The 15,595-nt window shown below is 37.2% G+C and overlaps 1 long non-coding RNA gene across 1 annotated transcript in view; it reads left to right on the top strand.

Moving 5' to 3' along the window:
- The window catches only part of LOC128997946 (uncharacterized), a 66,021-nt gene that overhangs the window by 19,057 nt on the left and 31,369 nt on the right, over positions 1-15,595 (top strand). The window contains exon 2 of the long non-coding RNA XR_008491169.1: positions 14,695-14,720. This is a non-coding gene — a long non-coding RNA (uncharacterized LOC128997946). The remainder of the gene's footprint in view (positions 1-14,694; positions 14,721-15,595) is intronic.

The following is a 15,595-nucleotide window of genomic DNA, read 5'->3' as shown; positions in this document are numbered from 1 at the left end:
GAGTAAGAAGTGATGATCCGAGGATGTGATAGGAAATAATTACTTTGGACATCTTGGGGAAGAGTAAATATAAAGCAGAGTAGTTTTGCTAAAAGATGTTATCCAGTCATTATCTACCAAAAATCCTTAAGAAAATTTAGATTGAAGTAGCTGATATTAAATCGTTCGTTACTCTTGTGGGATCTGGATCATACAAATTTTTTCTGGCATAAAAATCACAAGGTACATTAAAACAACTAATATTTTGAAATCTTTTACAATACATTTACTCAAATTAAAATACGATACCCGGTGTCAATAATGACTCGTTTTCAGCGAATATCGATGTATTGTAGAGAAGATATTGGCATACGATGCATGTTTTTATGTGTTATTGGAGCATTTTCGCGAATCTTTAGTTCCGTCTTAGACACATTAGACTTTTATGTATAGTTATGTCGATTATTACTTTTGGCACAGCAAACTGTTCAATTTTCTTGTGTAATTCAATAACTGATCCTTATGTGAAAAGTGCACATTCTAACACATTTTTATGTAAAAAAGTTTAACTTATACTGTGTCTAAATAAATTTCGTTACTGTCTGAACACATAAGCTGAATCATCGGGACCTTCAGATGTTACTAAAACGATTTTTTATCAAGTCAATACTACGTCTGGGCTTTCAAAAACGTTGAAACCCCGAATCTTAGACCGATGAAAAAACATTTTCTTTGTACGGAATTGATTTCCCCATAATCGCAAAGAAGTTAAGGATGAGCACCTGGTGGATGTGCCAGACAGACAGGCGAGGCGAGGCATTCTGCCGCTCCACACCTGTTGTCTGGGTTCGGGGGCTGCCCGGCTGCCCGCGGGCAAAAAACTTACCCTCCCACTTTGTCTATAACAGGCTGTCTGCGTGCTGGATTAGTGGATTGCTCATCAGCTTCAGCATCACTCTGCGGATTTTGAATAGTCGTTTTCAAATTTCATTACATTACCTTTTTTAATACCTACCGTATATACTTGCGAAACTATTTCACCAAGGATCTTACAAGGGCCTCCTCTCAAGAGGTTTACAATCGACGGAAGATTGTGCAGTATTTTACGATTCGTGTTGTGTCTGTACCCCTAATTTATCTTCAACTAAGGATTATGAGGCGTTTATGGGGTCTTCCTCCATGAAGGAGGCCTTCTTCTATGTATGGGGCCTTTTGTGTTGTGCAGTAAGTGAAAATCCGCCTTTATAGGTTACAGCAAAACTGCTAAGTGCTCCGGTTACTTGACCTTTCCATCGAGTTTGCAAAAAATACAATGTTTTTACCAATTAATGGTGGTGATTTTGTGTACCTACTAAAGAATGAAGATAGCCAAATTTTTTAAATTCCAAAACGCGGAAGAGGTTGTATGCGTTGCTCATCTCATATACTTTTTTCTCCATTATAGACATCCTATAACTGTACCAACAATTTCTATTCCTGGTGAAAAGTATCTTTTGACATCGGAACAGTTTTAATATAGTTGGAGGGAAACACCTAAATAAAATCGGTAGATTTTTTTAACATTTTGCGATTGGTCTTCCTATCACACCCTAATCCTAACCCAACATACTACACTACTAGGTTACATGTACACCCAGCACCCTTACTACAATAGACAAATTAAAATCGCATAATAATTCCCGAAGGTCTTTAATATTGCTAAGCCTAAAGTATGTAACCTCTGACTTTGAGATGCGACCAAAACCTTAAATCATTCTGATCTCTATCTCTCCCTTAATTACTTAGTTTGTTGTCATACTATACTTAACCTGTGTTGTGAATTCCATACAATTGGTAGTTTCACTCATTTTATGGTTGAATAATTCGTCTTGTAGTGTTTATATTCATTTCCTATCATGTTTTACAACTCAAACACCAGAACGTTATCAAGATGGTGCAAACATTTTTTTGTATGGAATAAATCATTATGCAATTTCTACCGTTTTATAACATTGGCTCCCGAACCCGATGCTATATGAATAAGTGATGATAATTATTAGCCATAGCTTTAGGCATATACTCATTTTATTCGCATCCTTCTTATTTTATTTCAATGGACATTCCATTTGATATGAACGGTACAATATGCTTACAAACATGATAACAATATAATGCAAGAATTACAGACTTTTAATAAGTTTATTAAGTTACAGCTCTCTTAAAAATTACTGGACAAAACAATAACAAATATTTAACAACAACATCCAACCAGCAATAAGCAATAGATCGTTCCCTTATGAACTAAATATAAATTTTGCACGGAAAACAGGCATAAAGGACAAAATAATAAAAAATAAATATATTATTAAGTAAATACTAAGTTATCAACAATAACATTCCACTAACAATAGGCATCGATGAATGATCAAATTATTGCTATTCATCAGTATTAACAAATTTTATCTGTATTATCACTCCCCCCCTCTTTCTCCCATAAAAACTAAAGGGTTAGCGCAGGCATTTCACGTTGTCAACTTGTATTAACGCCGATTTTTTCATCGTTGAAAAATTCCTTGGATATACTAAAACCTCAAATAGTTGGCAGACATTAAGTGTTCCTTATTTCCACAGAAAAATAAATTATATGACTTGAGACTTGTCTGTTTGAAAGAAGATGTAAACAACAAATGAACTGTATTCATGTTACAGTGAATAGAACTTGTTAGGAAAGTATGATGACCGCTTCAGATGAAAAATGTGTAATATCAGAAAGATTGTTTCTTTTGCTAAAGTGTAGCGTGTAGCATTATTCCGAAATGAGGAGTTTTAATGCTCTAGATTCATCGGCCAAAATCAATAGCTTAGACCTGATTGATCAACCAAAGCTAATAGCTAAGACCTGATTGATCAACCAAAGCTAATAGCTAAGATCTGACTGATCAACCAAAGCTAATAACTAAGATCTGATTGATCAACCAAAGCTAATAGCTAAGACCTTATTGATTAACCAAAGCTAATAGCTAAGACCTGATTGATCAACCAAAGCTAATAGCTAAGACCTTATTGATTAACCAAAGCTAATAGCTAAGACCTGATTGATCAACCAAAGCTAATAGCTAAGATCTGATTGATCAACCAAAGCTAATAGCTAAGACCTGATTAATCGGTCAAAGCTTAGCTCTGATTGATAAACCAAAGCTAATAACTAAGATCTGATTGACGGCATAAGTTTAGACCTGATTGATCAACCAAAGCTAATAGCTAAGACCTGATTGATCAACCAAAGCTAATAGCTAATACCTGATTGATCAACCAAAGCTAATAGCTAAGATCTGACTGATCAACCAAAGCTAATAACTAAGATCTGATTGATCAACCAAAGCTAATAGCTAAGATCTTATTGATCAACCAAAGCTAATAGCTAAGACCTTATTGATTAACCAAAGCTAATAGCTAAGACCTGATTGATCAACCAAAGCTAATAGCTAAGATCTGATTGATCAACCAAAGCTAATAGCTAAGACCTGATTAATCGGTCAAAGCTTAGCTCTGATTGATCAACCAAAGCTAATAACTAAGATCTGATTGACGGCATAAGTTTAGACCTGATTGATCAACCAAAGCTAATGGCTAAGATCTGATTAATCGGTCAAAGCTTAGACTTGATTGATCAACCAAAGCTAATAGCTAAGATCTGATTCGTTGGCCAAAGCTTAGACCTGATCGATCAACCAAAGCTAATGGCTAAAATCTGATTGATCGGTCAAAGCTAATAGCTAAGAACTGATTGATCGGCCAAGCATATAGACCCACGTAAGAAATTGTTCATAAAATCAAGTAATACAGATAATAATCAAAACATTTTCATGTGAGTACAGTTTTACTTCGTTATTGTCATAATATGTTCGTAAAAGTTATCTTATGTTCATACCACATGAATCCTCATATCAGTGATGTGCATGATGTGCTGTGGAATCTCATTTTTTGAACGTAATTAAGCGTGTATATCTAAATTAAAGTAGTTTTACCTTAATTCGATAAATAAAGTTTGCACAGTAGTATTAACATAGTTTTCGGTGTATTTTTATTATGTACTCATGTGTTACAAATTTGGCGTAAAATCGAAAATTCCCTAGAACGATGCAAAAACCGATTTTGACTTGGATATCCTGCAATTCCCAGACGGGATGTTGAGGGATGACAACGTGGGAACGGTCCACACCCTACACCCCTCACCCCTCACGACCGGTTCTATTCACGATTATACTGGAGTTTGTTCAAATGTTAAGATTATAAGGTGAACAATTTCAACATCCCCTGGACTGGTTTGGTCCTCCTCTTCCTTTAGGGCAGTAGGTCTAACAGAAGCTGTGTGGACCGTCTTTATAATAGATGGTCGGTTAATGCATCCCTCAAATTACTTTGCCCACTGGACCCTGACAATACAGGACCTGTTTCAATCTTGGCGATCTGCTTTCAATATTTAAAGTTCTGGCAAGGATGCCTCACCAACAAGGACATTGAACGATCAAGTAATTTATTCTTGGCTCGAATGCACGAAGACACTCTGATACTTTGAATACTGATCTTGAAGACTCTAATACAATCGATAGTCCTGGCATCGACAAATTGTGTAACAGCTGTTGGTGATCTAGACACTTGTATATTACTTTGCAACTCTCAATATCAATAACCTCACCAGAGGATTGGATCAGTTTCCATATCCTGAAACGTCGTGAAAAACTTAATTTTACTAATCGTGATCATAAGTGTTCACAACATTCTCTTCGAAAACGTTAACTGACAATCCCTAATCAATAATGAACTTCAAACAAAGAACCCCAGATGGATATGTCGTTTTTGTTCCGCGGTTGAGAGCTAATTTCTTCACATGACTTTTGTTCTGGGGGTCATCAGGTAGATTTTGGGGCCGGCCGAAACATCGCTTTTGTTCCGCGGATATCTTTCTTCCGCAAGTGAGGGGGCTCCACTCTCCCTCCACCAAATCCTCTCTTTCGCTCTCCTCCTAATTCTTCCTTTCATATGTTAGGTTAAATTATTTAAATTATTGATATTTTTGTTAAGGAGAAAATGATAATTTATTGAATTTTAGCACCCGCATGAAAGAAAGAATTAGAAGGAGGGTGAAAGTGAGGATTTTTGGGAGGTAGAGTACAGCCCACTCTTTCGGAACAAGAGAGATATTCGCGGAACAAAAGCGATGTTTTGGCCGGTCTCGAAATTTACCTGCTGACCCCCGGAACAAAAGTAATGTGAAATTAGCCTTCAACTGCGGAACAAAAGTGATACAGCCGATATGTCATATTCCCATAAGATTATAGAGAACGAATTCGCTCGCGTTCCTCAACCTTCCACCAATTCAAGTAACTTTCTATTTGGCTTGAACATTCTAAATCAGCTTGTTGAATGAAGTTCTCTCATGGCTGTTTGAAGAGAGCTGAGGCAGTGATCCAGACAGACACGCGGTGTGAAGTGGGCTCGCGGAGTGGCGGGCCGAGGTTAGGCAATCTTTTCACAATGCACCAATTAAGACGTCTAGACGGGGGCTCAGACGAAGGCAGCGTTGACCGGTCCTTGGTCCTCCAGCCGGCGTCGCGTTTCCCGAATTTCACTTTTTACGAAATCCGTCTCCCTCGCAATCTTTCACGGTTCTCGTAGTCGTGTCAGTCTTGTTCCCCGCGAACCGCGGTAGCTCTGCGCTCTGTTCTGGAACATTCTAAACATGCATTCATTTTGGAGAAGCTGTATTTTTGATCATTTGTTCAATACTATACACCTTATGAACATGTTTAACTCGAAACATATTTTCATTTGTATTCAATAATCATATCTGAATAGTGCTCGGTAGTAATGAAACGCAGGCTCAATACTGAGGAAAGTCATTAGTTTTTTTTACGAAAAGTGAGTCAACATTTTAATAAGTATAATTAACAAACTTCACACTAATTCGCAATAACAATATAATAATTTATATATGAAATGAAATGAAAATGCTTCTTAGTTCAGGCGATAAGGACCTCGGTCCTTTCTTACAGTTAACCTCTTTACTAGAAGAAACCAACATATGATTCGTATAAAAAATCTGCCGTGCTAGCTGATCAACAACCGTGCCCCGATGGATCAAGTTTCATATATTTGAGGGCTTACCCTTGGTAGTTTAACAAAACCTTAGTTGTGGATTAATGAGAATGTTCTGTGGTTTTAAGACCCAAAACTTTGCATGAATCCAACTTTAGACGAACGTGGAAGCTTCAGTGACATCGGTTTGTGGCAGAAGTACCCGAAGTACCACCTTTCTTTTATCCATCTTTGCGTCATGTCTTATGTTGAGGCCAAAACGATAAGCGCACAGAATAGGGAACCCCGAAATATTAACGAGAACCACTATCACTTTCACGGTTGTCCGATTTAGTTTTCACGATGTAATTGAAAGTGAATCTCATAAACTAAACATATTTTGAGCCCCAAGAAGCACAATATTCAACAGTAGAATTGGAATTTGCCAAGTATGTGCTTTGGCCCTTGACGAAGAAATGTTTGATAGATATTCTATAGGGCACTAATTTAACTAGAGATGTATCTTACTTTTAACCTCTACCATAGAAATGGATTTACTGTTTTTGACAGTCTACTTTCCGGTTGACAGGAGCTTCCAGGTTTTAAATATTTCTCTGTAAGCGAAACCATGACAACTCAGCGTATCGTATTGCTTTGCCGGAATTTAAAAAGCTTACCTTGCGGGTAGTTTTGTTTGTCTCGGTAGTGAAAAAGCGCTTTAATTAGCATGAATTCCGCGGACGGTGCTAAATGAACGTGGACTAGGCTAAACTGTCACATATTGTGAACTCTCGCCCATGTCAACGGCCTCTCTATTGAAAACTTAGCAGAACACTAACATATTTTTGGCAAACGTGTTGTTATTCACCATGTTTTGGTGCCTGGACGGCGTGTTTCGTGCACAAAACACTAACAAATTCTAACAAAACGTTATATTTGCCATGGTTTGGTGTCTGAACTGTGTTGCGCGCACAGAACACCAAAAATTAATCCTGTAGACGCCTGTGCAGCGAGCCACTTTAAATATAGATTAGGCTTTATTTCGTATTTTACGATTCTGTACCTCTAATTTATCTTCAACTAGGACTATGAAGCGTATATGGGGTCTTCTTCCATGTAGGAGGCCTTTTTCTATGTATGGGGCCTTTTGTGTTGTGCAGTCAGTGAAAATCCGCCTTTATAGGTTACAGCAAAACTGCTAAGTGCTCCGGTTACTTGACCTTTACATCGGGTTTGCAAAAAATGCAATGTTTTTACCAATCAATGGTGGTGATTTTGTGTACTGAAGAATGTGAGACTAGTAAAATTATTTCGAATGTATTTCTTTTTGGCTGAAAACAAAGATTTATTTCGAAAGCTCGGGTATATATTATGCAATACCTTCTAAGCAAAACCAGCGTTTTATTTTTCTCTCCAGTCCTTATCGAGGATGGGGAAAGTGTCTCTAATTGTTTTCGACTCTTGACAGACACTCCATTAGTCCAAGTGGCAAAGAGAACGAAATTTGCATACTTTGTAAAAGAGACGGATGAATAGTCCCTAGAAACCTCAACGTGGCAGACGTCTTATGAAATCGGCAAGTCGGTTTGTGTTTTAAGAAAACGAATGGATAGTTTAAAACATCGAACTAATTTTAGAGGTTATTTGAATACATGCACAATACACGTTGTTCCTTTCTATCAACGTAACCTCCTGTCTTGATCATCGGGAGAAATCTTAAATAACTACATGTCATTTTTGTTTTCGTAAAATTTTAAACTGATATACGCTCTACCGTGTAGTTTTACATCCCATTTTCTTGATATATTTGAAACTAGCGTATCTTTAAGATTTTCACATATGCCAACGTGTTAGGTTTTGAACGGCCCCAACACTTATTGGATGTAATACTCTCTTTCGGGTTGGATTATCATGCATTCCATGTGGTCTGTTTAGTAGACTGTTTACAAACATAGCATGATAAGCAATTGCCTGGTTACTGGAGGCTGTGTATCCTCTTTCTGTTGACGTAGACATCACAAACTCGTATAATGCATTCTTGTTTTACATCGTTGCGTCATTTTCAAATCGCTTCACAGTTCAGGTTAACGTTTGGCTCTAGTAAACCCAATCACAACCTGATTTATTCAAATTCATAGTTCATTTTGCACCTTTTATCATCGAATCGTTATGGTAAATACTTTTACACAAACCGATACGATTATCGTGCCCCCACATACACCTAGTCAGCCGCCCGTTCTGGGTTCATTGACCAATAATTTGTCATAGTCCTTCACGTATAAACTTGCATTCTTGTTTTATATCGTGGCAAAATTGTCGTATTGTCGTAGAGTTTCACAATTCGGCTTAACTTTTGGCTAAGGTAAATCGAATCACAACCTGAGGACAGAACAAGTTTGGAACTATTCCAAACAGGACTTATTCAAATCCATGGTTCATTTTGTACCAAAAAAACATTTTAGAACCGATACGATAATCGTGCACCTAGTCAGTCTCCTCTGGGTTCATCGACCAACAATTTATGTGCAGAATTACTATTGTATTACCTTCTGAGCTCTTAGCAATTACCTAACCGTGCAAATAACGTCACGCCCTAACCGATTTCCTCTGTAACCGAACACTAAATTATAAAGTATGTCGGCATGGTTGAGAAGCGAGAACATGTGGTATGTATTGTATGCTGGGAGGGGGAGTACGACTTGGCTAGACGGATTTCAAGGACGTCTGGCAGAGTTGTCGTCCGACCGTAACCCGGCCTCCCTGCTACAGCGTTGTAATAGCGTTATAGCGTTATAGTGCTACAGCGTGACAGCGTTACAGGAGCTTCGCGAATCACGCTCAATGCGCGAGAGCATTGAATTTGGATTAGAAGTATACATCCTATCTATATGAACCAGCTGTAGTCAATTTTGCTTTAAAAATATTATAGTTGAATTAGCCAGAGTGTGTTGTGGAAATTTCGATTGTATACACAATTTTTTATAGTAGACTCCCTCTTATCCGACCACCTTTTAATTGGACTTCGGTTCAACCGCAACTCGGCAAAAGAGATACCAAACTGGACAATTTTTATCAGCACATCGGTTTAACCGGGATTTGAAGGAAGTGTACGGTATCTAAATGACTTTCCTTTTGAGGTTACGGTAGCTGTGCTCCACCTATTCCCACATATCGAGTATAATTAGATGGCACAATAATAATTGAATGGGAAATGTAACAAATATCATGTGTCAGTTGTTTAAGGAAGGCCAAAAAAGTATTCAAAAAAAGTATATAGTATTCATGTTGATGATATATATAATTTATCTTGAAACGTATTTGCAGAGGCCCGAAAAAAAGACAAATAATAGTTGTAGTAGTCAACTTATTGTTTTGACCATAATTCAAAGATTGTCGAAGGTTAGATATTATGGCACGTGTAGCTATACCAGATAACCTTATATTATCAACACGTACTTGATGAAGGCCAGATAAGAAGGCAGGTTGCTATGTTCAAGAACAGTGGCATCTTTTGCAATTCGCTCTCTTAACGCAAAAACGACTGCTATATCAGCTGTGTTTGTGAAGTTGAAATTGATTATAGTCCTACAGCGTGTAAAAAAATCTGTAGTCATAAAAATTGTTTATCAAACTGAATAAGATCTTGAAGTTGAACTTCAGGTTTTTTTGTCCTATCTCCTCTCGGATGCTGAGCTCATCTAGCCAAATTAACTAACCTTTTGGGGGTTTACTGGTATTAGGGATTTGATACCTCACGAAATATTATATTGGTATTATATTGGTATTGGTTTTTTGATGTTCACGGAATTTCAATGGCAATTTGCGAATAACGGAGCATAATTAACTTAGGTATAGTTAAAATTTGCATTCTTTGCTTTTTCGGTAACCAGAAACATTCATTTGGAATGTTAAACATGCAATTGAATTTGCTTGTGAACGTCAACAAACAATAAAAAAAACACGAACATCATTTTTACACTAACATTTCCATTTTTGTAAAAACTGATAATTTTTGAACACCTTCCAATAGGCCCCAACTCTTCATTATTTTCTCGTCTGGCCTCCTGAGTCGGGCCCCTCGCCACGGAGTTTGCGGGGGCCTTAGTCTAGACACTTCAAGGAACACCAGGGAAGATATTTCTGCCAAAGATATATTTGATTGGTTAGTTATGGCAAACAGCTTGACTTGACAAGTGGTAGTATACACACATGATAACTTAGGTATAAACCGAATCACCTGAAAAATCAATATTCAAAGGTGTTACTCGAGGAGCATTAATATTCATACTTGGGATCTATGTATACATTTCATTTTGCTATGAATAATTGTTATAAAGCATCTGAATTTCTTTCAGTCCGCAAGTTTGTTAGGGGTAAGTTATTTAAAGTTAAAGGAAAAACATAATCCAGTCATCAAATTCTGCTAGATAATGTAGGAAGAATTCGCGAAAACCTTAGCTTGGTGGTTGAATATATTAAAATGTTTACAATTGAGTTTTACAATTATTTTACTTACTATAGAGTTAACGTAATAACAAGCTATTAATAAAAAAATAGTTATATACCTTTGGCCCAACTTTAATTAACCACCAAATTTCATTATTTTTATTCCCTGTATTCTTAATTGAATGGCAAATATTTATTGACCCGTCGTAGCCTAATAGGTTGAGAAAGTTTCTTTAACAGTCAGTCACAACGGACCCAGTTCGAACTTCGAAGCACGAAACGCCTGTTATTTATTTATAGAAGCCTGCCACAGTTAATCAAGTAACTAAGACTAAACAATAACCAAATCCAAGCAAACTGAACGTGCTCTTTCCATTGTTGACATTAACAGCTGTGTTAATCACGGCAAGCAGAAAATCCACCTGCTTAGTTTGCACAGTTATTTTATTCAAACACGTTATTTCATTTCGATTATGCGTTTACGGTGCCAGAAACTATGCCTTATAAGATAGTAATCAAGTGGTAGAGCGGGGGACCTCCGTCCTCGAGGCCCCGGGTTCAAATCCCGCAAATCACCAATGGATTTAATCTATGTGATCACGCTTTCTAGACCTAGCTAAGATTGAAGGTGCTAGTGATAAGTTATATTTTTAGTCTTTTTTTTTAGATAGATATAGCACGCTAATACCAGATTTGAAACATACATTGGCTAGGTTAGTGATGTGATAGTACAGTATGGTGATTCACAGTTCCGGTTTCATAATGAGTTACGGTCCATGCAGGTTTTGATAAGCAGAAACATGAGGAGGGTCCTGTTGAATAAAATTTGAGTTTATTATCTCTTGTCAGATTGGCAGGTGAAATCGCAGGGATTTGAAATGCTTAGAATGATCAGAAAGAAAATATTTATGGCTGCGAATGTGTTGGGTAATAAATCATATCAAAGAAGTTTGCGCCATCTTGAATAGACAATTTTAAATTTTGGTTATTTCCGGTAAACAACCACCACGCTGTAGTTATTGTCACACTGTACTACCATCACTACGTTCAGTGTCACGTAGGTCAGGTTGAGTCAACCACCACACTGTAGTTATTGTCACACTGTACTACCATCACTACGTTCAGTGTCACGTAGGTCAGGTTCGTTCAACCACCACGCTGTAGTTATTGTCACACTGTACTACCATCACTACGTTCAGTGTCACGTAGGTCAGGTTGAGTCAACCACCACACTGTAGTTATTGTCACACTGTACTACCATCACTACGTTCAGTGTCACGTAGGTCAGGTTCGTTCAACCACCACGCTGTAGTTATTGTCACACTGTACTACCATCACTACGTTCAGTGTCACGTAGGTCAGGTTGAGTCAACCACCACACTGTAGTTATTGTCACACTGTACTACCATCACTACGTTCAGTGTTACGTAGGTCAGGTTGAGTCAACCACAACGCTGTAGTTATTGTCACACTGTACTACCATCACTATGTTCAGTGTCACGTAGGTCAGGTTGAGTCAACCACCACACTGTAGTTATTGTCACACTGTACTACCATCACTACGTTCAGTGTCACGTAGGTCAGGTTGAGTCAACCACCACACTGTAGTTATTGTCACACTGTACTACCATCACTACGTTCAGTGTTACGTAGGTCAGGTTGAGTCAACCACCACGCTGTAGTTATTGTCACACTGTACTACCATCACTATGTTCAGTGTCACGTAGGTCAGGTTCGTTCAACCACCACGCTGTAGTTATTGTCACACTGTACTACCATCACTACGTTCAGTGTCACGTAGGTCAGGTTGAGTCAACCACCACGCTGTAGTTATTGTCACACTGTACTACCATCACTACGTTCAGTGTCACGTAGGTCAGGTTGAGTCAACCACAACGCTGTAGTTATTGTCACACTGTACTACCATCACTACGTTCAGTGTCACGTAGGTCAGGTTGAGTCAACCACCACGCTGTAGTTATTGTCACACTGTACTACCATCACTACGTTCAGTGTCACGTAGGTCAGGTTGAGTCAACCACAACGCTGTAGTTATTGTCACACTGTACTACCATCACTACGTTCAGTGTCACGTAGGTCAGGTTGAGTCAACCACCACGCTGTAGTTATTGTCACACTGTACTACCATCACTACGTTCAGTGTCACGTAGGTCAGGTTGAGTCAACCACCACGCTGTAGTTATTGTCACACTGTACTACCATCAATATGTTCAGTGTCACGTAGGTCAGGTTGAGTCAACCACAACGCTGTAGTTATTGTCACACTGTACTACCATCACTATGTTCAGTGTCACGTAGGTCAGGTTGAGTCAACCACCACGCTGTAGTTATTGTCACACTGTACTACCATCAATATGTTCAGTGTCACGTAGGTCAGGTTGAGTCAACCACAACGCTGTAGTTATTGTCACACTGTACTACCATCACTACTTTCAGTGTCACGTAGGTCAGGTTGAGTCAACCACAACGCTGGAGTTATTGTCACACTGTACTACCATCACTATGTTCAGTGTCACGTAGGTCAGGTTGAGTCAACCACAACGCTGTAGTTATTGTCACACTGTACTACCAACTACGCTCTATGTCACGTTGATGAATCGGACTTGGCAAATATTGGATACGTTTTATTAATGTTGTCCATCATACAAGTTATTGAGTTACTCATGAGTTGTTGTTTTGTCGTTAAAACAGTTTTGTAGATAGTTTTGCTTTAAAATCCTTGTTAAGAAACCAGATATTTGATGAACATGCACATTTTTCTCGATTAATATGCACCTCTAGTGACAACAGCAGTTTCTTTTACGAATTTAACAAAATTCTTTTATATTCGTAATCAATCAATGCCGAATTAATATACATCAAAAACTGCAAAAACTTCGGTTGAACTTCATTTAATAATGTTTCATCTGTTATTGCTAAATTATATACTCAAAGAACAATAAAGCATTCGGTATTGAACTAAGGAGGAAGTTATTAAAGCTGTCAGATTATGAACCTGTGTAAACTTTATCAGCTGACCAAAGAATGGTTCGTTTAGGTCACGTATTAGAACTACGGAACGTGCTTTGAAATAGCTTTTGTCTCAACCTTATCCACGTGAGGATTTTAACTGTGAGTCCGGTTGGTTACTAAATACACCCTCTTAGTTAGTTTGTTTAATACGGAGCACATGAAAAGAGCCCGAAATTTTAATCCCCAAAAAGGTTCACTAATCTTAAGCATGGAAAGAGCCCGTGTCTCCACAGGTACCTGAGGAGGAGGAGGACGCTGTCTCGTGTTCTGCCATTGTGTTGTATTTGGTTGGGTTAGGTTAGGTTAGGTTAGGTTAATAAACCTAATAAATATCTTTTAATAATCTATATTTTAATAATGTATCTTTTAACAGTGTATCTTTTAATAATGTAGATAAATTCATGTATTTCAACTTTGTTATTGGTTCTTTCTCCTTTGAAGACTCGTTGTGAAAGTTCTAGGAAGAGCCCGGACTCTTTTCGCACCGTCCTGGGAGGGACCTTGGAGGTCCGGGCGCTTTTCAAGCGTCTGACTGAGTTTTTGGGCTCTTTTCATGTGCGCCCGTTTAATAAGAGATATAATAACCAACTGCTATCAACAATTGTCAAAAGGCTCTTTTAAGTTCATTATCACAGGTGTAAGAAAGGCCATTTGGCCCTAACTTTGCTTGTATAAATACATGATTTTTCATTTAATTTCATTAATTACGAATGGACCCTGTTGGACCGTGCGAAAATTCTAAAGTAGTTCTTTTACTTATTTCTATTATACTTTTCTTCATGTATCTTTATCTCTCACAAGGGTGCTTCCGACTCTGACATAAAATCTTTTATCTACCTTGTTTACACACATTGTTGTGCCTAAACATCCTTTCTTGGTTCCATTTGGGTTTTTGGAAATCCACCTGTATTTTTCGTTTTTCCTCGCAAACAAGGTTTGAACTCTATTGAAATGTACAATTTTTCATATGGGTCCCATTGTTTTGAAATAAATTATTCGTCATTGACAATTAATCGTAATATTAACAGGTATACCACATTTCCTTCTGTTCACCGAAGAAGAATACGTAGACAATAATATTTCAATAACAAATTTAAAAATATAATTGTTATTTAACACAGTAGGTTATGCATTATGCCTAGTTAATATAATTTTACTCATTGCTATTTTTTCTTTCAGATCGATGCAGTTCTTATTCTTTAATGGTGAGTATACAGCACAATGAACAAGTGTACTTATTAATTTACTGTAATAATAAGATAAATAGTGAACAGAAAATTTAAATGTTTAAAAACTATCAGTAAATATTAAATAGTTTGATATAATATCTTCATAGTCAATATTAACCTCAATGCTGTCCGACTATTGACTGCGGCAAATATTGATTATTTTAGTTCTTGAAACAAAAAAAAAACAATTAATTTCTTTTCAAAAGTTATTTAACAAAAATGCTACGCTCTCAGATTGTGTCCAATATAGTATAAGACTACTGAGAACGATTGAATGTTTCAAAATTGCTTTAAAAATTGTGTAAAAATAATCCAGGACATTGCTTATTAATAAGTGAAGTAGCACTTTAGGAATTGGTGTCTAAAAATACATACTAAGTGAAGTAGTTGTAAGGATAATGTCAAGGATATTTGACATGAAGGAGGCTATATCGTTTATGAAAGGGTCGTCAATGCGTCAATTGTATGTTATTAGTTTAAAATGGCAAAGATCGAATGTTTATGTCCCTTAATAAACATTGTATTAAATAACAAAATTTGTTAGGCTACATAGGTAAATTTTATACCAATTTGTCATATGTTTCTGGATAATTTAAACATTAACATCTCTCCGCTGCATCTTTGTAAGATTCGATAAGGTGTATGGTTTATGCAATCTTAGTAAGAGATTAAACTTATGGGGTTCTTTTCTTTCATCGTGTGATTTACAAGTCTTCTAATTGTCAAACGCTTTTGTGCTAAATTGTTGTATATTTTTGTAAGTTTGAGATGGTTTTGTCAAAACATTGTAGCTTGGCCTTTAAAAAGTCCACTGGTTCACTTATTTAAGGAAATCCCCACAACTCTACCTA

The sequence above is a fragment of the Macrosteles quadrilineatus genome, unplaced genomic scaffold, assembly GCF_028750875.1.
Source record: "Macrosteles quadrilineatus isolate MER2022 unplaced genomic scaffold, UCM_ALF_1.0 Scaffold_7__1_contigs__length_78375512, whole genome shotgun sequence".
In the NCBI taxonomy this organism is placed as follows: Eukaryota; Metazoa; Arthropoda; class Insecta; order Hemiptera; family Cicadellidae; genus Macrosteles; species Macrosteles quadrilineatus.
The sequence above is the reverse complement of the archived record's forward strand: the minus strand, read 5'-3'. Positions and strand labels throughout refer to the sequence as shown.